The 26,380-nt window shown below is 46.0% G+C and overlaps 1 protein-coding gene and 1 long non-coding RNA gene across 7 annotated transcripts in view; one reads left to right on the forward strand and one right to left on the reverse strand.

Moving 5' to 3' along the window:
* Tshz2 (teashirt zinc finger homeobox 2) overlaps nucleotides 1–26,380 on the forward strand; it is a 441,921-nt gene that overhangs the window by 57,537 nt on the left and 358,004 nt on the right. The window lies entirely within an intron of this gene.
* On the reverse strand, nucleotides 13,404–25,704 carry LOC143441523 (uncharacterized). The gene is made up of 3 exons (XR_013109041.1): nucleotides 25,647–25,704; nucleotides 13,996–14,058; nucleotides 13,404–13,607 (listed from the first exon to the last, which is right to left on the reverse strand). It is a non-coding gene; the product is annotated as an uncharacterized LOC143441523 (long non-coding RNA).

A 26,380-nucleotide genomic window follows, 5' to 3' on the forward strand; every position in this document is an offset into this window, starting at 1 on the left:
GGATTACCACAAGCTTCAGGCTACCTAGGGATACATAGGGAGACTTACTAGGAGACAGCAAAAAATAAAAAAATTAAAAGCACCAAATAGATACTTCTGAATGTGAGGTTTGTATACATTTATCAAAGGACCAGGAGCTAGTACAGCATATACATTGCACAGTGTTTGACTTGGACAGAAATATATATATATATATATATATATATATATATATATATATATATATATAATCTTTGGGCATCTCCTAAAAGGTCCTCAGTGCCATACTCTCCAATTAGGCTCTCCTCCAGCTGAGGAAGAATTTCACTTCAGTTCCCAGAATCCTTGTAAAAGCTTGGAGTCATGGGGAACACCTCACCTGTAGTAAGGGGATGCTAAAAGGCAGAGACAAGCAGATTTCTGGGACACCCTAGCCAGTCAGTCCGTCTGAATGAGCCAAGCCCAGATACCAGGGAAAGACTCCATCTTAAAAACAAAAACAAACAATAAAACTCAATCAATGTGGACAGAGTCTGAGGATTGATGCCTGACAGTGACTCCTGGAATCACGTGCTTATGCATACATGTGCACACACACTCACAGGTACATGTACAGATGCACATACAACACATACATGTGTACATACAAAAGTGTAAAAAGAAAAGAAACAGCAAGTTCACATTATGAGTGTAGTACGTGAATATAATATATGTAATATGTGTTCGTGTAATAGTTCACATATATGAGATTGAGATTAACTATATTTTCTATATTGTATTTACATATACATTCTATGATTATTATAGAAGTGGGTGATATAATCATTAAGTACACAGCATATTTTTAATCATAATTATATGCTCGTATATACATGATTATATGCTCATATATATCATATGTTACATATTTATGCAAGTAGACACTAATTCCACTGAATACATTAAATAAAATTTATTATGTATGTGTGTTTAAATAGACATGTTTTAAGAGTGATCACATGGTTTTGGTTCATTTTAACTTGGCATTTTACTGGAAATATCACAAATATTCTAATCATTACATATTTTTCATGCTCAGTCGTCTCCAGTAAGGCCCGTCTAAACCCAGATCTCCATAATTTAGTTGATCATAGTATGATCCTCCTAGTTTTGGAGACTTTACATTGCATCTCCTTTATTTCCCCCGAGGAAACACCTTGGTCTAGCTAAATGAGGATTGCTTTCTTGTGGCGTGGCTTTTCAGATTCAAGTTTCTCAGTGTCCCCTGAGGCAGGTCGCTCAGAGGCATGCTGTGGGAACTCAGCAAGGACAGGCAGACACGGTTTGTGGTCTGTGGCCCAGAGTCAGATCATTCTGCACGAAAGGATGCCAATGGAGGCACCGCTCTCAATTTGCTGTCCTCCGGCATCTCCTCCTGTGACCTAGCAGATTGTCACCAGGATCTACAATGCCACAGGACATACCTCACCTCCAAAGCTGCGCAGCCCATGGATAAGAAAAGTGTCTCCAGCTCAACTTGTTCCCTAAGCAAAATGTTTTCTAATGAAGTGTCTTGGGGCTGTCATCTATGGTCTTCTGAGGCTTGCGCTTGTCAGTAGCACCTACTTCTAGGACATGTCCCTATGGCTGCAGAGCATCTGGGTTGTGGACTGCCGTGGCAGAGTTTGCAGGTCAATCTGTACAGATGTATGTCAGAGTGACCAAGCTTCCATAGGACCTTCTATGTAGGAGCAAGGCTCTCTGTCTCTCTGTCATCTCTGTCTCTCTCTGTCTCTCTGTGTGTGTCTGTTTATGTCTCTCTACTTCTGAGGGTGTATCTGTCTTTCTGTCTCTATTTGTCTCTCTGTCTCTGTCTCTCTCTGTGTGTCTCTCTCTGTTCTGTGTGTGTATCTGTGTGCCTGTCTGTGTGTGTGTGTGTGTGTGTGTGTGTGTGTGTGTGTGTCTGTCTGTCTGTCTGTCTGTCTGTGTGTCTCTGTCTCTCTCTGTCTTTCTTTATGTGTATACAGGTGGGCCTGAATTTCTGTGCTAGTGTAATGTAGAAGTCAGAGGTCAGAGTTCAGTGTCTTCCTCAATAAGTTTATGTCTTATTTTTTGAGATAGGGTTTCTCACCCAACCCAGAGCTTACTGAATGGGAGACCAACTGTCCAGAAAGCCCCAGAAATCCCCCTTTTCCTCTCTCAGGTAATGGGGTAACAGACATGCAGCACCACACCTGGATTTCTTTTACGTGGTGCTGAGGGCTGAACTTGGGTCCTCACACTTGACAAACACACACTTTAGAAACTGAATTATCCCCCATCCCTGAGTGAGATCTTTTGCTTAAATGAAGCAGGTACATTTTTTTGGTTACCAGATGCACAACTAGACTTCCTCTGAAGCCTGAGTGCCTGGATGTGGGAACAGGGACAGGGTGTCTGGGTTGGGCTTGCCCATGGATGCCTGGCCCACCCTCTCTCCACACGTCACTTCTGGGACATAGCACAGTGTTATGCATAATGGCAGGGTTGGGGTGTCAGGCCGGGACTTGGAGGATGGCTTAATTGGGGGGGTTCACAACACCTGTCCTGACCCAGTATGATGCTAATACTACCGTACCCTGTGCTGACAAACAGCTCTTTGAGCCTGGGCTGGGACTGTGATTTTAGCACAAGAATCCTGGGACTGTGATTCCAGCACAAGAATCCTAAAATCTTGCATGAAGTTACTTGATCCTTCTAGTTCATGTCTGTCTGTTTCTACCCATAAGCCTTTGGGTTTAAGAAGCAGAAACCAAGCATCCCAGCTGCCTTTATTCTACACCCTCTCTTTCTAGGACAAGGGCATTGGCATAGTCCCCTCCTGGCTCACTCTTCCCCACTTGCATCTGTACCAGAGCCATTCCACAAGAGACACGAACAAGTCTAAAAGTGCCAGCCTCCTAGATACCTCTTCCTTGAAGAAAACCCTAGACCTTCATCTCCAGAGCTCCCTCCCCTCATCTCACCTGTTCTCTCAAGCTGTCTGCACCTTCTTTCTTCCAGCCAAACCAACCACCATTGTCTAGTATCAGAAACTAAGTTCCCTGCCCCTGGGCCTTTATTTCTGGACCACACAGAGAGATGGCTTGCTCGCCCATTCAGATACCTCAGGTCCAGATTAACAACCTAAGGAGATGGCTAAAAAGAAACTCGAAGAGAATAAAAGTAGCCACTTTCCAATCACCCTTCCCTGCTCCAGAGAGCCCTTCAGTCTTCTGAAAGAAACCTGACGTTTTGATTGTTTTATTTGACCACTCGGACACTGCTGGACAGCAAGGTGGGATGGTACCTTCAGTCCTCCTGTGGCTGTTTTGTCAACATCTGTGGCCGACAGTTGCTCAGTAAGTGTGTGTCAAACAAGTAAATCCATTGAACAAATGTTTACAAAGCACCTTCAGTGGTTTTGACACTGTTCTAGGCACTGGTTAGGCCTGTGTCAGAAGGAGAAGATGGCTGCTAAGCAAGTTTAACAGATTGTATGCATGTCTGGAAGTAACGTGCGCGGGGTTGGTGACAGTGTCAGGGTAAGATCGTCTACTTCCAGATAAAGCCTATCTGACCAGGTGGCATTCTAGAAAGATCTGGATAAAGCAGGAAATTGTGCTGGTGATTGGAGAGAACAAGTATTCCAGGGAGGAAGGCCTGTGCCAAGACTCTTGGGTAGGGGCTTGCTGGAAGAACAGGCTTGGGTTGGAAGAGGAAGGGAGAGCTAAACTGAGGCAGTGGGGAGGGTTAAGGGTGGCTCCGTCAAAATCCAGGCCTTGACTGGGACACCGCAGGAATGACATGAAAAAGTCAGCAAGGACCCAGATAGGACAGGCAGTGAGCCAAGGGGCAGATCGAACTCTCTGAGGCCAACTTTGCTCCCCAGGCTGTGTAACTGTTCCAATTCCCCCCCCCCCCATTATTATCATCAATGTGAGGCTTGCTCCGTCCCTGAAGTAAGAGCCCGATGCTTGCAGCAGAGTTTGTTTGCAGCATAGGCCTGTTTGTTGGGATCAGTGGTGCCTGTCTACATTGCTGCCACCTCTCCCCTCGTCCCCACCCCATGATGGGGTGACTTCTCAACTGATGACAGAAAGGCTTGGATTGCATCAGCACATTTCCTTAAGTGACAGCCCTTACTCCCTCCTGGACTGTGACACCTGCAGCCTGGCACCCTGCCAGGTGTGAGTAAATTGGGCCCTGGGTCCCTGTGGCTGTTTCTATTCCCACTGCAGCTGCTTTCCTTAGTGACTGTGCTCTGTGAGCCTGCTCCCCCAGAGATGCCACTCAGCGCTTTCTTTCAGATGCCAAGGGAGAGACATCCTGTCCCCTCAGCAGTGAGCAGGGGCCTCTCCTAACTCTCCACCCTGTTTCCTTGTGTGCTCATTAGCAGTGTGAGAAAGTCTTTGCATATTTTATTAGTGAGGATTTTGAAATTCAAGTGGTTGGAAACCCAAGATTAATGTATTTCTATATATCCCCCGAAAAGGCCAGGCAGGCCTCAGCTATGGCCAAGTTGATCTAAGAACTCAATGATGTCATTGAAAGTGGAGCTTATTCTGTCCATGCTGACTTTCTTCTAGAAACATCTATTCTTGAGGTGTAGTGAAACACAAAGATAAAACAACACCCCCACTACACCAGTCACCCCAGACTTGCTTTAGAACATTTCTAATACACATATATCACAAGTGACTCTTCTTGGCTCACATGGGTTCCTCTGCCCAAATCTAACACCATCCTGTTGCTCAAGGCAAGCCACCATTTCTCCTCCTGGTCAGCCCTTGAGCCAACCCCGGAAGCTCTATGCCCAGCAACGTGAAAAGGGCAGCTTCTCAGAAAAGGCTGAAGTCGAACTGCCAGCCTCTGTGTAGGTGAAGCCAGACAAACACCACGGGTTGGATGGCATCTTAGTGAATCTGCAGAGGACCAATCTATGGTACATGCCCACTCTGCTCATGGGCAAATGAATCCCTGAGATGCACTCAATCAAACCTGAGCATCTGCTGCTATGGCCAGGTTCTGAGTTCACACTCATCTCTCAGGTCCCCTGGTTGAAAGTCTCCTTGCACTTACTTAACAGAGGGGGAAAGGGCGTAAAAACAGAGACAAGATGGTCCTTGACGCCTCCTGCCTGAGGCGCCCCCACGAACATGGGCTCATGCTTTATTTCGCTGTCTCTAGCTAACGCTCCACACCAGTTTTCCGGGCAATCCAATGGCGGTAGAAAATGAGTCCCAGAAAGAACAGAATAGAACATTCTGAAATTACCTTGTGTGGAAATGTGCCATGAAGAACAGTCCCCAGGCAGAGGGAAAACCCATATGCCCAGAAGAGTCACTTACATAAATGTATGGAGGCGTAGTTTAAAAGCATGTATATTCATACCCTCTGGATATATATAAATATAGGTATTTATCCCTCTGAAGAATCATAAGCATTGAGTGACTCAAATATTAATTACCATTTCTTCATGGAGGGAAAATATTTTCCATCTCTCTTGCTCATTTTATGACCATCTGAAGGGCCTCTCTGCACAGGCCACCGAAGCCTCTGTGGCCTGGTGTTCTTTAACTCTTAGACTGTGTGCTCATTTGGGCTTTGTTTCCCCCCACACCCCCATTCTCTTGATTCTCACTATTAACACCAATGGATATTTGCAGTTCAGTCCACACAGAGATTATAATATGCTAATATGCATAATCTCAATAAATTCTGATAAGGATGACTGGAAGGCTGTGTGTTTCGGTCAGATGATGGCAGAAGAGACTAGAGGCAGTGTTTGGAAGGGTAGAGCCAGGCCGTAAACTCACTTTTATTTTGAAACAACTTCTCAGTTTCAGAACTACTGACTTTAAGCCAACCCATGACTAGTATACAATATGGAAGCTAATATTAAAAGAGGTGGCACTCTGGCTCTCTAAGACTATCTGAGGCAGCAAGAAGACATTCAAGAGTCTAAATACGGAAGTATTTAATGCAGTGTTTTGGAGAGGAAAGAAAGCCAGGAGTGTTTTAATGCCTACCCTTGGGGAATCAGTTCAGAACATGTGAATCCAGTGGGCTCCTGCACCGCGATTCTTTAAAAATACGCGAAATTTAAATATTGATGTGGAAGGGTAAATAGGATATATTTTAAATTCTTAACAAGTTGTCAGAAATAGCATGACCCCAATTTGTAGGAAAAGGTTAGCCCACGAGTGTGCTCAGAGGAGAAGGAGCCTGTGTGGCTCTGCCCAGCCTGCTGCCCGAGAGCTATAAACTGTTCATGGTAGCCAGGGTGCTGAAGAGCCACAAGGAGAGAGCTCTGAGGGAGACCCAGGACCATGATGAATCCTCGGGGAAGATTTTGCTTTGGGGTGAGAGCATTTACACCATCCTGAACAACAGGTGCTTTGGTCCCTTCAAGGACGTTTGGTAATGTCTGGACACATTTTTGGCTGTCACTATTTGGGATGGAGAGATGCTGCTGGCATCTAACCGAGCCATCTTTCGTGGTGCAGGACGACCTCGTAACAGAATTGTCAAGCTCAAATACCATCAGTGCCAAGATTAAGAAACTGCTTTATGCCCTTGGTGAGTATTTGAGAGTTTGTCGAATTAACCAATCGTGGACTGAAAAAAACAAACCTACCCTGTGGAAAACACTTTTATTATTTCCGATCCTCCAGTACAAATGGTGTTGCTCCAACGGTTATAGATCAAAGTTTCAGCCTTAAGATCAACAGGGTGCCAGGCTGATTGTGCATTGTCTCCTTCGGAACCACTGGTCTTTATTTGAATGTAGCATTTCTTTGTGTCTTCCCAAAGAGTTTGCAAAGGTTCTCAAATTAGGCATTGTAGTACATCGGTACCATCCCACAGACCACGGAAACAGATATCAGGGAAGGCTGGTAGTTTCCACCAACTGATGCCAGCTAGACTCTTGAGAAGCAAATCGAAGTTTCTGGAAGGTTAGATTGTGTAACTTCAGACTTCAGATTTGTTTGGCAAAGAAGGGAAGTCTGGGCTGCCTTCTCAGCTCTTTGTGAGAAGGGGCACACTGGCTGAGGAGTCTTAGCTCTCCGTGAAAGGAATATCCATGGCTGCTCCTGAACAGAAGAAATTCTTCCTGATCAGTACTGGTACTTCAGCATGGAGAGGGTACTTCAGCCATGATGTGGGAGGTTGATACAGTAGCATCCGAGGGCCGAGACACTGAGGGTGGCTGAGGAGAGATGGATCTGAAGGACTATGAAGGACAAAATCACACTAAGTGCATATATAAGGAGATACAGTGGGAGCTGAAGGCTAAGTTGAAGTAAGATGGCTTTGGGAGAGAGATCTAAGGAAGGCTGAACTCCAGGCAGGGCTGAGTTGAGCATGTGGGAGAACTCCGAGGTAAATCAGTACAGAGTGCAGCTGTGGGAAATGAGCTCTGAGGAGACCTGAGGACCAACATGCCACTCAGTTTGGATTCGGGGAGCAGGCTCTGGGGGAGGCTGAAGGCAAGACTAGCATTAAGTGTGGCTATGGAGAGTAGCTTCTGAGGCAAGTTGAGGGCCACCAAGCTGTTTGCTGTATGCGACTTAGAGGAGAGAACCCCCAAGGGAGGCCTGTGTTTGCTATGAGGTGCTCTAAGAGGCAAGTCAATCTGCTCAGAGGCTTCTCAGAGGCAGAAGGATGGCAAGTTCAAGGTCTGCTTGTGCTGAAGAACCAGTTCAAGGCAGCTGGAGTACTCAGTGAGACCCAGTCTCAAGAGAAAACTAAGAAGACCTGGGTTGTACCTCAATGGTAGGACACTTGCCTAGTGCCTGGGAAATTCTGAGCTCCATTTCCAATGCCACCACAATTCAGACAGGCAAACAAACCATTTGCAGTTCCCATGAAGCTGACAGCTCTCACTCCCTAAGATGCCAGAGGAGGCCATGAGCAGTCGGCAGCACTAGGGTGGACATGAGTAGCCAATTCAAGGACCAACCCTTGGTGCTGCGAGCCTTAAGACACCCCCTTTCCAGTGCTGCAGTAGAAGAGAAGAGTCTTGGAGCCCCAGCCTTTAAGGACTCAGACTGGGCAGCACATATTTGACTTGGCCTATTTTGTATTTTTTTTAAAATGAATTTCTGCATGCTCAGGATTTGATAGGGTATGCTATGGTCAAGACCAGTTCCCAAGTCACTATGGCCCCTTAGATCTGTGTCTCCCTCTCTGCCACCACTTGTCAGTCATGGATTAGCCGAGCTCTGCTTTCTCTTCAGTCTGGAGCCCCGCCTCCCATTTGTTTGTGTAGGATCACAAGTGAAATCCACCCCAGCTCTCATCACTGAAGGTCAAGTTTGGTGGTCTCAGTATGGGGTGTAACCCTCAAACATGCCCAAGGTCTGGAAAGAAAAGATGGAAAGTTGGATACCTGTGAATCGTGCCACTTCCGGTCACAGGAGTTGGTATGACAGCCAGTGTTAACCTAAATAATTCAAACAGGCTACCTGTTCACTGATGGCAGACTCTCCCAAGGACAAAGAGTGGCAGTATGGGGGAAAACACACACACACAAAGGCACACATACACACACACACACACACACACAGGAACATACACAAAGGCACACACGGGTATACACACATGGGCATACACAGAAACACACACATACACGTATGCGCACATACACAGGCACATACAAGTACACATACAAACACACACAAATACACTAGCACACACAAAGGCACACCCAGGTGCACACACATACACATATGCACACATCTACAGGCACACACAGGTACATACACAAGCACACACACACATGCACACACAGGCATGCAATCAGAGGTGAGGGTAACTGTGGAATATGACTTGTTTGTGTTCCCATATCTGTTTCCTGTCTCAGAAATCAAACGGGTCACGCCAGAAGCTTGAGGAGGTCTCTTCCGATCCCGACTTTCTGGGACCCAAGAGACTTGGGGAGGGCCCGAGATTCCTGCCCAAACTTTCAAAGCATTCTCACATCTGCAGAGCATGGTCTGGACAGTGTCTCTGTCAGGGGGGCTGAGGGCAGTGGGAGACACAGAGCCAAAGCATGAGGCAAGCGTGGAGCCGCCCATCACCGTTAGCTCTGGCCTTGAACCCATCCAGAGAAGGCAGTGAGTGTGAGCCAACTGCATGTATCTGCTCATGAACTTACACAGAAAATGAGCTTCTGGAAACTTCCACAGCTTTTCACCTTCCCCCCCAACCCCCCACCAACTCAACCCACCACCTGGACTGGCCTTTTCTTCTAAGGCTCCAGTGAGCAGCCGAGAAATATCCCACTCCCTGAACACACACACACACACACACACACACACACACACACACCGGGTGTGAGAGCTTCTATTTGTCACACAGGCTGTCTGGACTTGAGCAAGGTCATGTGATGACAGGAACTTTATCACTCTGGGCTGAAGTCAGCACCTCTTACAACACAGGGGGAACAGTGGCTGCAAGTCCACACAGTGGAAGCAAACTGTTAATTACTCAAAAAAAAAAATCCTCTTTGCAAATCTATTTCTACTTCAGCAGATGAGCTGGTATTCGGGAGCTCAGTCCTAGCCGGTAGAACTGGCACTGGCCATGAGTTCTAACGCCAGGATCTGCCAGCCTCATCCACAGAGCACCGCAACTTTAAACCCGTTCTGTGTGCAGTGGGGCTTCTGTCTGTACAGTGGTGGTGACAGTGAACTGTGTTCCGGGGGAGACTGATGGGTTGACAGATCTTCATTGTCAACCTGACAGGATTTAAAGTCACCACGGAAGCTCACCTCTGCGTGTGCCTGTGAGCCTGTCTCCAGAAGAGTTTAACTGAACCGAATGGATCCATTCTGAAGGTGGTTGGCCCCTAGCACCATTCCATGGCCTGGGGTCTCAGCCTGAGTAAAAGAGCAGGAAACAGCAGAATCTCAGCATGCAGTGGTCTCTCTGCTTCCTGACTCTGGGGACATCATGACCAGCCACCTCACGGTCCTGCCCCTGTGCCCTCCCTACAATAATGAGCCATGCTCTAATTGTGGGTCAAAATAAACCCTTCCGTCCTTCCTTCCATCGCTTTTATTGTATTTTTCTCGCAACAAAATGTTATCAATTCCATAGTTAAGCACACTGTCCTCCGGGTGAGCTTCCCCCGGGGTTTGACATGCCCACCTCCAGTGTATATGGGGGCAGGATGTTCTGCGACTGTCCTGTTAAGAGAGGACATTGTTAGAGACATTTGAAGGTGAGGAAATATGGCCCCAGTATCCCAAGAGCTTCTGGCTTTTCACGATTCATTTAAGCATCCGGATATTTATGTATAAGCTCCAGACGTTTCATTCATTTATTTTGTGGTCTTAGAGATTGAATGCAGGCCTTTGTGCATGCTAAGTAAGTGCATTAACCGTGAGCCACATCCTTAATCTTAATATTACTTATTTTCCAGTGGGTATTGAAGCACTGGGGACTGAACCAGGTCCTCACAGTACTGGGTGACTGTCCCAACTCTGAATGGCCTCCTTCTCCCCACTTGTTTAAATCCTGACATTAAACAAGATGTCCTTTGACTCACACTAAGAAGACTAACTTCTCTTCAGTAGGATACTTGTTTATTTCTTAAAGGTCAAGGTAGGGGTCTGAAACTACTCAGATATTCCTTGATATTTAAAACTACCTGTCAGAGTGGTGGGTTTTCTTCTCATGGTCCAAGATGGTTGCTTTAGCTCCTACCCCCAGTCTTACACATATGAGTGCATACTTGGGCTGCACGTGCACACACACACACACACACACATATATACACTCTTGCACACATGCACACATGCATACATGCACACACTCACACAGGCACATGACATCCAGGAGGAAAAGGAGAAGGAAGAGAAAAGTCATACCCATCTCCTTAAAGCTGTAGTGCCTGACATCCCATTGTCTGTGTACGTGACTGATGAGGTGCATCTATCTGAGAGAAGCTAGCACACGCAAGTTGTACTCTGCCTGGTCCCCAAAATTCAACTATCACAAGCTATATCAGAAACAAAGGGGAGCAGAGGAACTACAAATAATTTGGAGTTAAAAAAGTATACTATGACAACCAGGAAAAACACACCTGTGGGCCACTTGGGGACAAGAAGAGTCACTCCCTACCAGAGCTGAGATAGGAGAGTGTTAGTGTGATAAAATACTTCCCACATCAAAATTCTTCTCCGCAGCAGCTTGTCCAGCCACAGGGTGCAGTGTGGCTGCACAGTGTGCTAACTGGTGACGAACTGTTTTCTTTGACCCTGTAAAGTAGATGACATCATCACCTTTCCTTCCCTGGGAATGGAGGGTAAAGTGGGAGGGATAACAAGACCAAGGCCACAGGTGTGCAAGTGGCCCACTGAGGATGCTGTCTGACCCCTGGCTGACATCTGTGTCCTTTTCAGTACTCAATGACATGGGTACAGACAGCCATGACCTTGCTCCCATCTTACAGCTCCCCATCCGTCCTTGTCACACAGAAGGGAGGGATAGCCATGGAACATACTAGAGAGAATGCAGAGCCTCCAGGTGGAGGAGGAGTCTCCAGCTGGGTCCTCTGTGCCCTGACTTGGGCCCTTCCCTCTGCTCTTTGATCCCCACTTTCATACAAATTCCTGCACCTACTTATATTTTTAAAAAAGAAGAAAGAAGGAAAAAGAGCGTGAAATAATGACTTCTGAGGCAGGACTGCTTTTCTTCAAAATCAGGAGTAATTACTTTCCTACTTTGCTGGGAAGGCGGACCCTCTCATCTCCTGCCCAGGGTTTGGCCATCTACTTTTCTGTGGCCCCCCAGGAGCTTGCCTTTCTTCAGCAGACACGTCCCTTGTGATCTATCACTGGGCCATTATCCTGCCTTGAGTTGGGGTGGGATGGAAAAACTCCCTCTCGCTCTCCCTTGACACCTACCTCCCGTTCTTTGATTTGCCAGGCGCAGGCAGGAGGGAGGTTTCCGGAGGATGACCTCCGACCCCTCCCTGTGTAGAGCCCACAGGCACCTCATCAAGCTGAAACTGCAGAGGTGGAAAGTCTGCTTCCTGGGAGACGGCTTCCTGTTCTCTGATGAAGATGTCTCCTTACACCCAGCCTAGCGAGACAGTGAGATACTCAGGAAAGCTGAAGCAGGAGAATTGTTGATTTCAAGGCTTGCCTGGGCTGCAGAGTGAGTTCAACGGCAGCCTGAGCCAGCCAATCAGTAAGATATGTCTCAAAAGAAAAAAAGGGGCCAGCAGGTTCAAATGGGTGGATCATTTGTTAAGCATATATGACGACTAGTTAAATCCCTAGTACCTCACAAATAAATGGAGGACAAGGCTTTGCTTTGCTCCTGACATAGTGCTGCCCCCATGAGTGGCAGCTCCTTCCCACAGTTGGCACCCTAGACTAATAGATACCTGGGTCTCTCTGCTGTTCTGCCATAGCGCACTCTGAATTAGGAGACTCTGAACTTTTACTTCCAAGAAAGTCAGGGATCTATCTTTCCTGACCTCCACCAAACTGGGGGAGGCTAGCTTTCCTCTGTCCAGTTGAATCTTGGAGGCAGACAATCCCATTGCCTGCACTTGGTGAGAGAAATCTTAGTTATTTTTCAGTTGCTGTGATGAAACACCATGACCAAAGCAACTTACAGAAGAAAGAGGTTATCTGGGCATCTGGTTCCAGAGGGCTAAAGTTTTGACTGGGCAGTGAAGGCATGATTGTAGGTGCCAGGAGCTGCAGCTTAGAGCATGCCACTTCTAACCTGATGCCAGTAGCAGCCACTACCAGGTGGCCAGTGGTGTCAACAGTGTCCCAAGACACTGCTGCTCATCCCGGGGGGGGTGGGGTGGGGGATTGCAGCTGTAGGGTAGTAGCACTTGTGTGTTTAAGGATGGCCCCTAAGTGCCATTCCCCTGTCTCAGACCACTTCCTAGCCCTGCTTCTTTGGAATCTGGAATCTGGAATCTGGAAAGTCACACTGGTCCTGAGGCTCAATTTCCATGTCTGTGTGTGAGCAGGTGAACTGAGTGTCCTAGGGTCATGGGAGTTGTCCCTTGCCATCCTGCTTGTGAGATGCTGTCAGTGGCCCTGGGACAGGTCACAGTGCATACAAAAGGAAAGCCATTTTGATGGTGGCTGCATGTGGAGATCTGGCAGACAAAGCAGCTGAGAGGAATCCAAACCCAGGGCCTGTCTCAGCTCTAGCTGCACGTCAACAGTATCAACCGGCTCTTTCTAGTTCTCTTGCATAAGCTCAGCTCCCATGCAAGATTTGCTTCCCACCCCAGTGCCCCATTCCTTCAGAAACTCTACTGAGATGTCACCTTCTTTAAGAGGCCACCTGTGATTACCTTTTTCTGTTCCCCAAGCTGGGGCATGAACAATCCTTAGCAAAGAAGGAAATCCTACTTTGTGTTGGTGTACTCCTCAGGTGCTTCACCATGCCCCCATTCAGGTGGGGTGTCTTACTCAGGGTTTTACTGCTGTGAACAGACACCATGACCAAGGCAACTCTTATAAAGACAACATTTAATTGGGGCTGGCTTACAGGTTCAGAGGTTCAGTCCATTATCATCAAGGCAGGAACATGGCAGCATCCAGACAGGCATGGTGCAGGAGGAGCTGAGAGCTCTCCATCTTGTTCTGAAGACAAACAGGAAAAAACTGACTTCCAGGTAGTTAGGATGAGGGTCTTAAAGCCCACACCCACAGTGACACACCTACTCCAACAAGGCCACACCTTCTAATACTGCCACTCCTTGGGCCAAGCATATCCAAACCACCACACGGGGACTTATGTCATAGGTGACTTTGGAAGCTTGTACCTGCCTGTCAAGTAGAGCAGAGAACGGACTCAGAGTGAAGCACACAACAGAAAACCTTTGAAAAAATAAGAAGATTATGAGTATACAGTGTGCATTGCATGTGGAGGTCAGAGGGTCACTTAGAGTCAGTCCTCGGGGGCTTTCCACCTATTGTTTGAGACAGGGTCCCTCACTGGCCTGGAACTTTACCATGGAGCATATGTTACCTGGGTTTCGTCCATGTCCCTCTACATGGGTTCTTAGTGTCTGGCATACAAACTCCAGAGTGCCTGCAGAAAAGAATTAGCTATGAAGGAACAGCACAGATGAGAAGGTTCTAGAACACGGCCAGAATTCATATCAGACATTGGAGTGGATTTTACTGCAAATGAAACAAAGCCCATTGACTCAGGGGAGACAGCAACAGCGCTCACCAGCCATGCTACAGGTATCCTCAGAACAGTTAGGAGGCAAATTCTTATGTGGGTAACAGAGAAGTCAGTATTTCTGTAACTCATTTTGAACTTAGGATGCCTCAGTTGAGAAATAAATTGCAGGAATGGCCTTCTCTAGATAAACTATGGTGGGGAATATGGTAGCATCTGTGCTGCTCTGAACTCGGGTTCACAACTATTTCTTTGAGATCTTGATTGATCTTTTACACATAGCTAAATGTCTAGAATCTTACCTGGTTTCCATCCATTCCTTTTTCCCTCCCTCCCTCCCTCCCTCCCTCCCTCCCTCCCTCCCTCCCTCCTTTCCTTTCTTCCTTTTTCTCTTCCTCCTTCCTTCCTTCTTTCCTTCCTCTTCTCTTTCCTTCCCTCCTTTTTTTGTCCTTAGTTTTTATATCATTTAAATTTACTTTTTGACAGTTTCACACATGTACACAGCCCACACTGATGAGGTCAAACACTCTTCTATTTCTTTTCTTCTCTTCTTTTCCTCCTCCTCCTCCTCCTCCTCCTCCTCCTCCTCCTCCTCCTCCTCCTCCTCCTCCTCCTCCTCCTCCTCCTCCTCCTCCTCCTCCTCCTCCTCCTCCTCCTCCTCCTCCTCCTCCTCCTCTTCTTCTTCTTCTTCTTCTTCTTCTTCTTCTTCTTCTTCTTCTTCTTCTTCTTCTTCTTCTTCTTCTTCTTCTTCTTCTGAGACAGGCTCTCCAGCCATCTCTGGCTTCAAATTTTTCATATAGGCAAGGGTGACTTTGAATGTATGACTGTCCTTATTTTCCCTCCTGACTCTGGGGAGTACAAATACGTACCATCGTGCCCAACATCTGCAGTGCTGGAAATGGAGCCGAGGAAAAGCTAGGTTTTGTGCATGCTCAGTAAACACGCTACCAACCAGTCTGCATTTTTGGCTGTACTCCTTAATATAGCTTTCTTGACATACATAATACATGTATGTAGAAATCACATCTTTAAAGTGCGGACTGCAAACACGACTATTTTAGAACCTTCATGGACTCACACAACCTTCACTACAGTCTTGTTTAGGCTGCCTTCCTCATCTCCTAAGAGACTTCATCTCCATGTCTATACAGACTGTCTATCTTGAAATTTTTAAGTAAATAACATCCTAAAGTATGTGAATTTTATGCCTTTTTATTTCCTGTTTGGAGTGTTTTGGAGGTTTGGCCAAGGGATAGCACTGGTCAGTTTTTAATTCCCTTTTATTTCCCAGTAATAGTCCATCATTTAGATACTACTCATTTTGTTAGCTTACTTGGTCACCATGAGATGGGCATTGGTACCGTTCCTAGCCCCCTCCCAGCATCTTACCCTCTGGTTGTTTGTCACTAGCTTTTGGCATTTAAAATTTCTCTTTTTATTTTATTTCCATCATTTATTTGCTTTGACCTAGGATCTTACACAGGCAGACGTTTCTATGCCACTGAGATGCACCCGGGCTTGAAGGCTAGGCGAGCTTTCTCATGAAAACTCAGTGCAGAGAACAGGTGTAGGCTGTAGAAAGAATTACAAAGTCTAGCTAGCCCGTATAAAAGACATACAACCCAGGTATTTGATTTTCAAGCTGTAAGCCTAGATTGGGCAGGTTTTGGAGCTATTTTAACGTGAGCCATATGTCCCTTGTTATTTGCTGGTTCTCCTGGCCACATGCTCATGGTCCGTCTCCTTTCATGGTGGCTTCCTTCCCTTTCCCTGTCCTTTCTTCTTTCCCAGTCTCTGCCTGAGACCCAGCCAGGTCACTGAAAACCCGCCTATCTCTATCCCAGGCTTTAGCCTTTTATGGACCAATTAACTTGGTGACCAAGGTTACATAGCATCACTTGGCTTCAGGGGCAACCAGATCTTGGTGGCCAGTATTTAGCATTTGAATACATACAGCATCAGACCAACCTTCTACAGTAGGCATCACACTGAAAATCCATTCCTGACCAACTTATCCAGCCCCCTTATCTGAAGATAAATGATTAAAAGAAGAAGAAAAAGATACAGCATCCACTCAGCTTAAAGTGTGTGTGTGTGTGTGTGTGTGTGTGTGTGTGTGTGTGTGTGTGTGTGTGTGTTCTTGTCTGTTTCTAATGGAACCGGCTTGTACTCTTTAGGGAAATCAATAGGAAGAGTAACAACCTATTATACTGAGAAAAGAAAATTTTAACACTCTTCGGAAAAAGCATATACATAAAACATTTTTGAACTGTGCACAAATGTAGGAATTACTGCTCTATGCAAGGGACCCATGCCAAAGTAGGAGCGTGTGCTTCGGCCTTAATGAAGCTCAGTATCAGCAGCAATGTGATCACTCAAATGTCTGTAAAAGCCACCGCCCGTGTTGTGCAGTAACCCAGGTATCGCGGCCATAAGGACAAGAAGACCACTGTGCCTAATTCATAGCCACGTACTCAGCAAGCTGGAGCTGTTGTATGAATCAAAGTTTTTGGCCATGAGGTCCACAGCATATTGATGATAAAATAAATAAATAAAATAGATTTAAAGGCCCCAAGGGGTCTGGACCACACATCTTGCTCTGGACATTAGAAAAGATGGAGTCAGGAGCAGAGCGAGCTTGGAGAAGAAAACACGTGAGGGGACTTGCAGTATTTGCAGGCTCTGGGTGGGACCAATTATCTCTTCATTCGGGAAACTGGTGGACTTCCTCCCATTTCTTGCTTCCCTTCCACCCAGGTGTGGTCCCTCTTTGTGACAAAGAAAGCAGACAATGCCACGTGTCACCTGTTTGATCAGCAGTGCTGTGTGAGGATTCGCCCGGCACCCGTTTGGGATAATGATGGAGTTTTTTCGGTTTTCAATTGCTGCTCGGCAGTTCTGATGTGTGAGATTGCTCCCAAGCAGCTAAAGAAAATCTACATGCCCTATCTGCCATCGAGCTCAGTTAGCAGATTATTCTAAGGCTCAAGGAGGAGAAGCACACCTGTGCTACACGTAGTTTAAGGAAAACACTACAGAGTGTGAACAAAGCAAGTGCATGAGACGCTAACACGTCAGCTCTCCAAAGTCCAACTCCGAAATCCTCCCGTGAAGCATTTGAAAAACCTTATTTCACACAAAGTCCAGGCAGGCTCCTAAAACAAAAGATTGAACAGACAAAACTACCTGAAGAGGGTGCGCTGCTCTCTTGCAAAGCCCTCCCAGGGATGCCTGGGTGAGTGATTATCTGTAGGAGACTTATTGGCTAATGAGGTTGTCACTCTCCTTTCTGGGCTGTCCCTTGCTTTATACTGCCCCATCATGCTGGGTGTTTGATAACGTATGGGCCAACTTGACAACGTGCAGTGTCTACAGCTATTTCCGTGTGTTCTTGAGTATGCAGGTGTGTGTATATGCGTGTGCGTGTGCATATATAGATGTGTGCATGTGTGTGGAGTGGTTCAGAGATCAGTCTACTTTGCTGCTAATCAGGAACAATATATATGGGGGACTTGGAGCTTCCTGACCGGACTTGGTTGGCTGATCAGTAAATCCTAGGAAACCACCTGCCTCCACCTTCCTAGTGTTGTGGCTACAAGCAGGTACCAGCATCCCACCCCAACCTCACTCCCACCGTACCTCCCCTACCCATACCCTCAATAGCTTTTTACAAGGATGCTGGAGCTTGACCTCAGGTCTCCATAGTTACAGAAAGCTCCTTTATCCACTGAGCCTCCTCCTCTGCCCCACAACCAGACAGTAATTTAATGTTCACAGATTGTCAGTGTTTTTCATTTAGAATTTCTTCTAGCCCATGTATGGTGCTGCACACCTTTAATCCCAGAACTCGAGGGACAGAGGCAAGCAAGTCTCTGAGTTGGTGAGTTTGAGGCCATACTGGTCTACCTAGTAAGCTGAAGGCCAAATAAAGCTATAGAGCAAGACCCTACCTCAAAAGCAAGCAAACAAACAAAACCAAACAAAACTGAATCAATAATTTTTTAAAATATAATTTCTATTCACAATTTAATATAATTTTAAAATTTTTATCCATATTCATATATGGATACATATACATACACACATACAAACATACAAACATATATGCAATGTATCTTGGTCATATTCATCCTTTGCTCCCTCCTCTATTTCTCCTGGATCCCTCCCCTCCTGCATCTCCCTTCCAAATTCTTAAAGAGTTTTTCCAGGCTAGAAAACCTTCCACCAAACCAGCAGGAGGGTAGACACCAAGCCTGTGACTCGGGCCTGTGGGAAAAGTCTGTTGGCCTTTGCTTCTGCCCCTGTTACTAGGTCAGGGCCTCATGCACCCAGTGATCAATAAGCAAACCAGAAACCCAGATGCTCTTCTCTCTTGGAGTGGGGAGAGTGAGCCACAGGCCTGTGCTACCAGGGCGGGAGTTCTGCCACCGAGTTAAGTCCCCAGCCCCAATACAGATTCTCAGGCTAAAGTTTCTGGTTTCGAATTGTTGGCCAACAACCATGCAAAATGAATCTAAAGGCCAAATTTGATCTGTGTGTTGTTAAACTTCTGTCTTCAAGGTGAATCTGTTCCCAGATGATGGGAGACGCTGATGGACCTGTGTAAGAGTCACAATTTTCTTCCAATGGCTTTTATTAAAACCACCAAGTAGCCCTATCTTTTTATAATCTTTTAAGTAACAGTCCTTGGTAGGCAGACGCCTTAAATACACTTGAGGTATTGAGCTTCATCCAAGTTCGGCTATTTATTTATTTGTAATATATTTTTTGAGACAGGGTCTCACTATGTACATGTTTTTAGCTAACCTGGATTTCACTGTGTAAACAAAGCTGGCCTCAAACTTACAGCAATTCTTCTGCCTTGGCTTCTACTTCCCGAGGGCTGGAATGAAAGGTATATCTCATATACATTGTCCTGATACACTGTGCCCAAGGTGGTCTCCATCCATGCCCAGATACACTGTGCCCAAGGTGGTCTCCATCCATGCCCAGATACACTGTGCCCAAGGCAACATCTTTGATTCAGGATGAGAAGCAGAAGCTCATCACGACGCCACATCTAAACTTGCAATGAGGATCGCAGCTTCCAGCTCTACATCCTCACTCACAGAAAAGCCTAGTAACCAGGCAGCAACCTCCACCCGAGCCCATCTTCTGAGCCCTGAAAATAACAAAAGATAAGGTTCCAAAACTGCCACAGAGCTTTCTGTTTGCAGCCCCGGCACTGTCCGCAGGCTAAGCATGGTTCTTTTGGTGACTCGCCAGGCTTGAAGTTGGCACTGATTTCTCTGTTTCCACACTTTTGCTTCTTCCTCTGCCTCGAGCCCCTTCTTAGCTGTGTCCATGACAGCTCTACTTACTGAAGTCACCGAGAAAAGTCTGTCTCTGTAACACAGCAGCTAAACTGGTCAGTGCCTCAAGGCCTTATCCCACGATTGTGTGACTAGTCTGTGATCCAAATGTACCTGCTACCTAGCTTTGTTAATAAAGGTTTTTTTTTTTTTAAGATTTGTTTTTTTATATATTATGAGCACACTGTAGCTATCTTCAGACACACCAGAAGAGAGCATCGGATCCCATTACAGATGGTTGTGAGCCACCATGTGGTTGCTGGGAATTGAACTCAGGACCTCTGGAAGAGCAGTCAGTGCCCTTAACCACTGAGCCATCTCTCCAGCCCCATTAATAAAGTTTTATTAGCATTCATGTCGCATGTTAACATTTTGTCTGTGGCTGCTTCTGTGTTCAACTGCAGGCCACTTAAGCCATTGTAAGAGAGGTAACATGGCTGGCAAAGTTGAAACCATCCACTGCCTGGCTATTTACAGAAAGGATTTGTTAGCCTCTCTGGCCTCTGCTTCGTCATCTTTTCTGCACGATAGTAATTATCTGAAATTATTAGTTTTTTGCTTCTATAATACAATGTAAACTCCCCAAGGGCATTGCCCCGTACCTGGAACATGGTACTATCATAATATGTTTTTATTGAGGTTACTTAACGATTTCCATGTTTCAGCCATTTTTAAGGCAGACATGACTCCTGAACCCTTTGTCCTGCCAGATCTTCCATCTCAGGTGCTAAGGTTGTTGTTGCGTTTTACTGCCCCCAAGAACACTGGATAGATTCTGCGGATTCGGGTTGTAGAAGCTGAACCAACAGATTCCCCTGGCACAGATGAAGTCTAAGCAATGACTTTGAGCATAAAAGGCCAAGATACGAGATCAAGAAAAGAATGAGCATGATGTGGTGACCAGGCATGTTACTAACAACTCAGGAATGGTTACAGGCTCACCCTGTTTCTAAGTCACCAACCTATTTTCATAGCTCTGTCTGGCCACACGAATGATTTGTCCTAAAGTCTTCACCTGTACGAAGGAATATTTCTTGGCTCCTCTCCCAATCTGTGAACTAGTTCCAGACTACCTGGCTAATGCCACCACATCTCCTGGCTAATGCCAGCACATCTCCTAGCTAATGCCACCACATCTCCATCTGGTACCCTGGCTGCTGTCTATACTTCGCCTATCAGAAATAACCTCCAACTCACTCACTTATCTCTCTCTGTCTCTTTACTGTGTTCCTGGTTCTTCCATCTCATGGACCCGAACTCCTCAGTGGCTTAAGGCTTGGAATGTGGTTGCGCTTCCTAACCTGTGAAGACTTCTCCTTCTCTTCTTATTCCTTGTGAGCAAGTGTCATTTTATAGCCATCTCCATCTTGCTCTCTTTCCTCCCACATTATGTTTGACCTAAATTCAGCCTCTAGAGCGGAGTCCCTGGCTCTGTGCTGAGTTGTATCCCAGGCACCCACCAGACCTCTGGAATTTCCCATGAATCCTAGTACTGTCTTCTGGGAGGACACTGCATAGGTGAGGCTGTGAAGATGTCCCCGCTTGCCTTGTTAGGTGTGTTTTTCCTTTTCTTTTGATGATTTATAATTGCTGGTTAGCTTTGGGAGTCACTAATGACTGCAGCTTAACCTGGGTCTTGACCAGTGCACATTTGGTTTGGTTTCCCAGGCAGGACTCAGTCCCTTGAGTAACTTCCACGTGTTCTCTTTGGTGCCTCAAATTACTTAGATAAGGTGGCGCTGGACACACGGTGAATACAGGAGTGTGGCCCTTGTCATCTGTGTCTAGGGAGCAGGAGATGAAGGGAAATGGGTAGATCCAGAAAACTGGGATGGAGACCATGGTAGAAGTGGATCTAAGAAAGGGTCTAGGCTAATAGCGGAAGTGGGTAAAGGAGGGGAGCCAGGGAGGACCAAGGGGTGGGCTCGCTGAAATCCGCAGGCTTTGGTGGGAAGATCAGGTTCTTACACCGCCTTTCTCGTTGTCAGTTGCCAGTCAGCCTTGGTATGCCTACAGAGCCGCATGGGAATGAGGGTCAGTTGGTAGGGTGTTTACCTGGCATGCAGGAAGCCCTGCTTTCTACTCAGCACCACACAAAACTGGGTGTGGTAGTACACACCTGCCAAGCTAGCACTTTTGAGGTGGAAGCAGCAAGATCAGAAGTTCAACGTTGTCCTTGGCAGATACCGTGAGCAAACTCACGTCCAGCCTGAGCTACATGAGACTCTGCCTCAAAAAGAAAGCCACTCACAACCCACAAGCTAATCCTTCGGCAATCACAACCACATTAGGCTACACAGCCTTTGTGGGGACTGGAGGAAGGCGCTCAAGAAAATTAAGATCCCACTAGAAATTTGAGATAGGGCTCAACCTGACCACCTGGGTCATACACTCACAGAGTTGGACCTGACAACTGTCTCCCAAAGTGAGTCCACTGTCACTGAAAGGTAGGTAGAATAGTAGAAGGGTTGGCAATATGGTTTAGTGGGAGAAGGCACTTGTTGCCAAGCGTGATGATCTGCATTCAATCCCTACCTAGTAGAAGATGCTCACAAGTTGTCTTGAGCAAGAATTCCCCCAACCACAAAACAATAAAGATTTAAAACCAAAGGTTAATTTTTAGGGAGAAAAAGGAGACACTAGGAGAAAGGCCCACCATCTGTGACAGCAGCTACCACACAGGAGATTCCCAAGCAAAGTTGGCGGATGAAGACCTGCCAGGTGGCAAAGGTTTATAAGGGAACAATTCCTACTGACATTCTCCCTGAGGGGAAGCTCAGAGAGGACATAGGCATAAGAAAAGATGGTCAGCAAGATGCCTTTTGTCTAGAGATGGATGGTATAGATAGATAAATGATAGATAGTAGATAGATAGATAGATGATAGATAGATAGATAGATAGATAGATAGATAGATGATAGATAGATAGATAGATAGATAGATAGATAGATAGATAGATAGATGATAGATAGATGGATGATAGACATCTTTTGATGGCGGTCTTTCTCCACATCCTTTCCATCCTTACAATAAAGGAGATAAACTGATACTAAAGGGAGCCATGTTAATGCTCACAGAGGGTGTTTTCAGAAGCTTCCAGAGTGGGAACCACACTACTTATCCCCTGTCTAAATGTGAGCAGCCTTGAATTGCCACACCAGGTGGAGTGCATCTACAAATAACTCTTCACTGTACTAAACTCCTGGAAATACCAGGTCCTTCCACAACCATTGAGGCTTTGGTGTGCAGCACATTAGCATTTGAACGAATCTGTGAGACTTCCAGGCAAGTGGTTGGAGGAGAGCTAAACAGGCGGCGAATGCAGTGGATTCCAGACCCTAATGGCTCCATTCATCAAGGGAGCAGATTTTAACATGATGCATAAACCTTTCTCACATAGCCGTTTTACTATGCACTTAATTCCGTTGCAACATGGCTCTGCATGCAGAGGAAATGCAGAAGTTGAGTAAGGGTAACCTTCCAAGAAAAGACAAAGGTTAAAAAAAAATCAATACTGCCCTTCTTTTCCAAATAAAAGATGATTTACAAAAAAAAAAAAAAATGGAAATCTCTATTGATGACAGAGTCAGACAGATGACAAAATGTGCTGCCGATGCCTCGAGATGGGGACATGAGCCCTCATTTGCACTGAATCTGCATCCAGCATTGGGGATGATGCTATCAGGATGCTACCATGGACTCATTCAAGATGCCTAAGTAAAGGCCTTCCTGTCGCTTTGAGCTTTAAGGGCTGTGAAAACCCCGTGTCTAGTCTTTATTCCATGTTCCACGTTCTCCTCTTCCTAGTCTCCGCTGACTGAGAGAGACCGGCCCACTCAGGAGAGCCACTGGAGTTTTAGTCTTTGGAAAAACCCACTCTTTCAAAGTGTTTTCTTCTATCAGTGATCTGAAAAATGGACCCTGACATTGCCATTCTGATTTTGCCTATTGGAAAGGTCACGGAAGGCTGGTGACAAGAAGTTTTCAGCCAGGTGCTAAAGGGGAGTTTGGAGCTGTGCAAGCCACACAGTATAGATTTGAAGTGTTTCTTACTGAAGGTCTCTGCCTCACAAGGTAGCCATGAAACTATGGATAACTAATGAGCAACTCTTGGGAGCGAAACCGAGGACTGAACCCAGGGCGTTCTGCACGCTCTATCCCACAGCCCTCCTCTTACGGCTCTTGAGACAGATTCTCTCATTACTTTGCATACTCAGTCTGGCCGTCTACTTGTGATCCTCATGCCTCCCTATTAATCATGGTGATAGGTCTGTGCCACTAGTCTGAATTATGGCTGTTATAAGCTTAAAGAAATCACTAGATCTTTCCAGACACATATTAGTGTTTGTTTGTTTGTTTGTTTTATAGCAAAAATCTAGGTGCTTCATAGAGTTTATAAATTTAAGAGGAATTTAATACTGTTCACTAGATGGCAAACATTTGTAATATGATTTTTTACTCTCTTATTTGTTTATATTTATTTGGAGTTTTTTTTTTTTTTTTCTTTTGAAGGGGCCCCTATACTTGTCATGACGCAGGTATAAAGGTCAGAGGTCAATGCACAGGAGTCAGATCTCTCTCCTTCGCTGTGAACCAAGTTATCAGTCTTGGCCACAAGCACCTCTACCGGCTGAACCACCTCAGCGGCCATGGTGTGTGTGTGTGGGGGGGGGGGGCGGTTGTGTTTTATATGGACGTGTATTATGTGTTTGTGTGCACCTATGCATTTGCGTACAGCAGCCAGAGGAGGATAATGGGCCCTCTGTTGCTCTCTACTTTATTCCTTGAGACTGAGTCTCTCAAAGGACCTGAAGCAAGAGTTTCAGCCAGACAACTCCAGTAATCCTACTGTCCTGTCTCCTCCGGTGCTAGGGTGACAGGCTCGCACAAGCACACCAAGCTTTTGTGGAGGTGTTGGGGGCTAGAGCTCAGGCCTTTACAGACATGCTCTTACCCGCTGAACCCTCAGCATGGCCCCACTTTTCTTCCTTGGGGGCTGTTACTCAGCTACTTAGATTGAAAACACTTTGTCCCTAATGCTGAAAACAGTTTCGGAGTTGCTCACTCTGTCCAAACTACTGTCCAAAGTCATTTCTTTAAAACGTTGAGTCTCCCCTGCTTCCTCCTGAAGATGGTATTCGGTACACTTTTTGGCAGGATATGAGTATTTGCAATAAGAGTTTTGCTAATTGAAATAGCTGAAACCAGACTCAATTTCTTTTACTTGAAAAAAAATTAAAAAGTAGAGTTTCTTCTCCTTTGGGAAGCTCAGTGTCCTTCTGTGTGCTGCAAAAGCAGCCTGACTAAATAATACCCTGAACAGAAGGAAGAGACGCGGCAAGATCTTGTTTCATAAAGTGAGTGGAGAATCTTAACATATTCTCCATGTACCCAAAAGTGTCTTCTGAAAGTCATTAAACCACAGTGGGGCCTGGGAGGATGGCTTAGTTGGTAAGGTGCTTGCCTTGAAATTATAAGAACTGACCTCCATCCTCAGCGACCACATTAAAATGAGAAAGCAAATAAATAAATGAAAGCTAAGCATGGCGATAATTTTTTTTATCAGTTGTGTGTGCATGTATGCACGCATATGCGTGTGTCTGTCTGTCTGTCTGTCTGTCTGTCTGTCTGTCTGTAAATGTGCACATGAGTGCAGGTGCCTGAGGTGGCCAAAGGTGTCAGATCCCCTGGAGCTGGAGTCACAGGAGGCTGCGAGTCATCCAGCGTGGGTGCTGGGAATTGAACGTGAGGTCTAGGGTCAAACTAGGGTCCTCACGTTTGCAAGGCAAGCCCAGGTGGGCTATGGCCTCAGCCTTAACGCTGTGACTCTTAGCTCCCTTCTCAGCAACCAGAAAGATCCTTCCTTACATTTTAATGGGGTGAGCAAGGTGCAGGTCCCAGGTGCACAACAAACACACAGATTCACTCTGAGGGTTCATCCTCCAGACCCAGAACAAAGCACACACGCACGTGAGCTACCACGGTAAGCTTTTCGATGGACACATTACTCCCACAGAGGAGCCTAAGGAAGGAAGGAAGGTATAAATTCATTATGCCCTGTGTCTGGATTCCTCTCATCTACCGTCTACCAAGTGGGGGCTCCAGCTACTGAGGGACTGATGATCTGGACTATTTTCCTACCTCATCAGCCTTGGATCTTTCTTCTGCTGACAGGCTGTATCTGTTTCCCTCTTGTTCTCTTCAGGGATTTAATCTGACGCTGTATCCATGAAGGTTCTCGAAAGAACGCAGACCTCTTCTTCTGTGTGACGCTATCCAAATGGCTCAATTTATTTATTTTTTTATTTTGGCAATCGAAAGAGACTTTTTTTTCCTCTTTTGCATGATTCTAGTTCAAATTCCATTTTGAAAGTAACAAATGCCCTTCACTCAGTCACCCCAAACCTTGGAGATATAGCCCTGTGGGGCAAAGACAACCATCTTCAAGGTTTGGCTGAGGTCACTCTCCTGCCAGGAAGCTGCTTCATTTCACTTTTCCTTACCGTTTAAGTGAGTGTCCCAGAACTTAAAAGCACATCAGCAAAGCTTCTTAAAACTGTGGACCATATGTCTTCCACGAAGTCTTTATAGCGGGATGTGTGTTTAAACTGTACCAGGAAGCAGCTGTGGTCCAGGAAAACCAGCGAGATCTTGAACTCTTAAAAGATGGTTTTAATTCTCCACCGAGCCACATAGTAAGTTGGCCTCCGCTCCTCTGCGAAGCGGAAATGGACTGTGCCATCCCCGAAGGGCTATTGTGAGGGTAAAATAAAATTTCCCAGGAAACTGTGAAGCACTGTGCAAATGTAGGGAATGGTCACTCGAAATGCTAGTGTGTGAAGTTTTTGAGGCGAAAATAGTAAACCAGAGAAAAT

The sequence above is a fragment of the Arvicanthis niloticus genome, chromosome 2, assembly GCF_011762505.2.
Source record: "Arvicanthis niloticus isolate mArvNil1 chromosome 2, mArvNil1.pat.X, whole genome shotgun sequence".
Classification (NCBI taxonomy): domain Eukaryota; kingdom Metazoa; phylum Chordata; class Mammalia; order Rodentia; family Muridae; genus Arvicanthis; species Arvicanthis niloticus.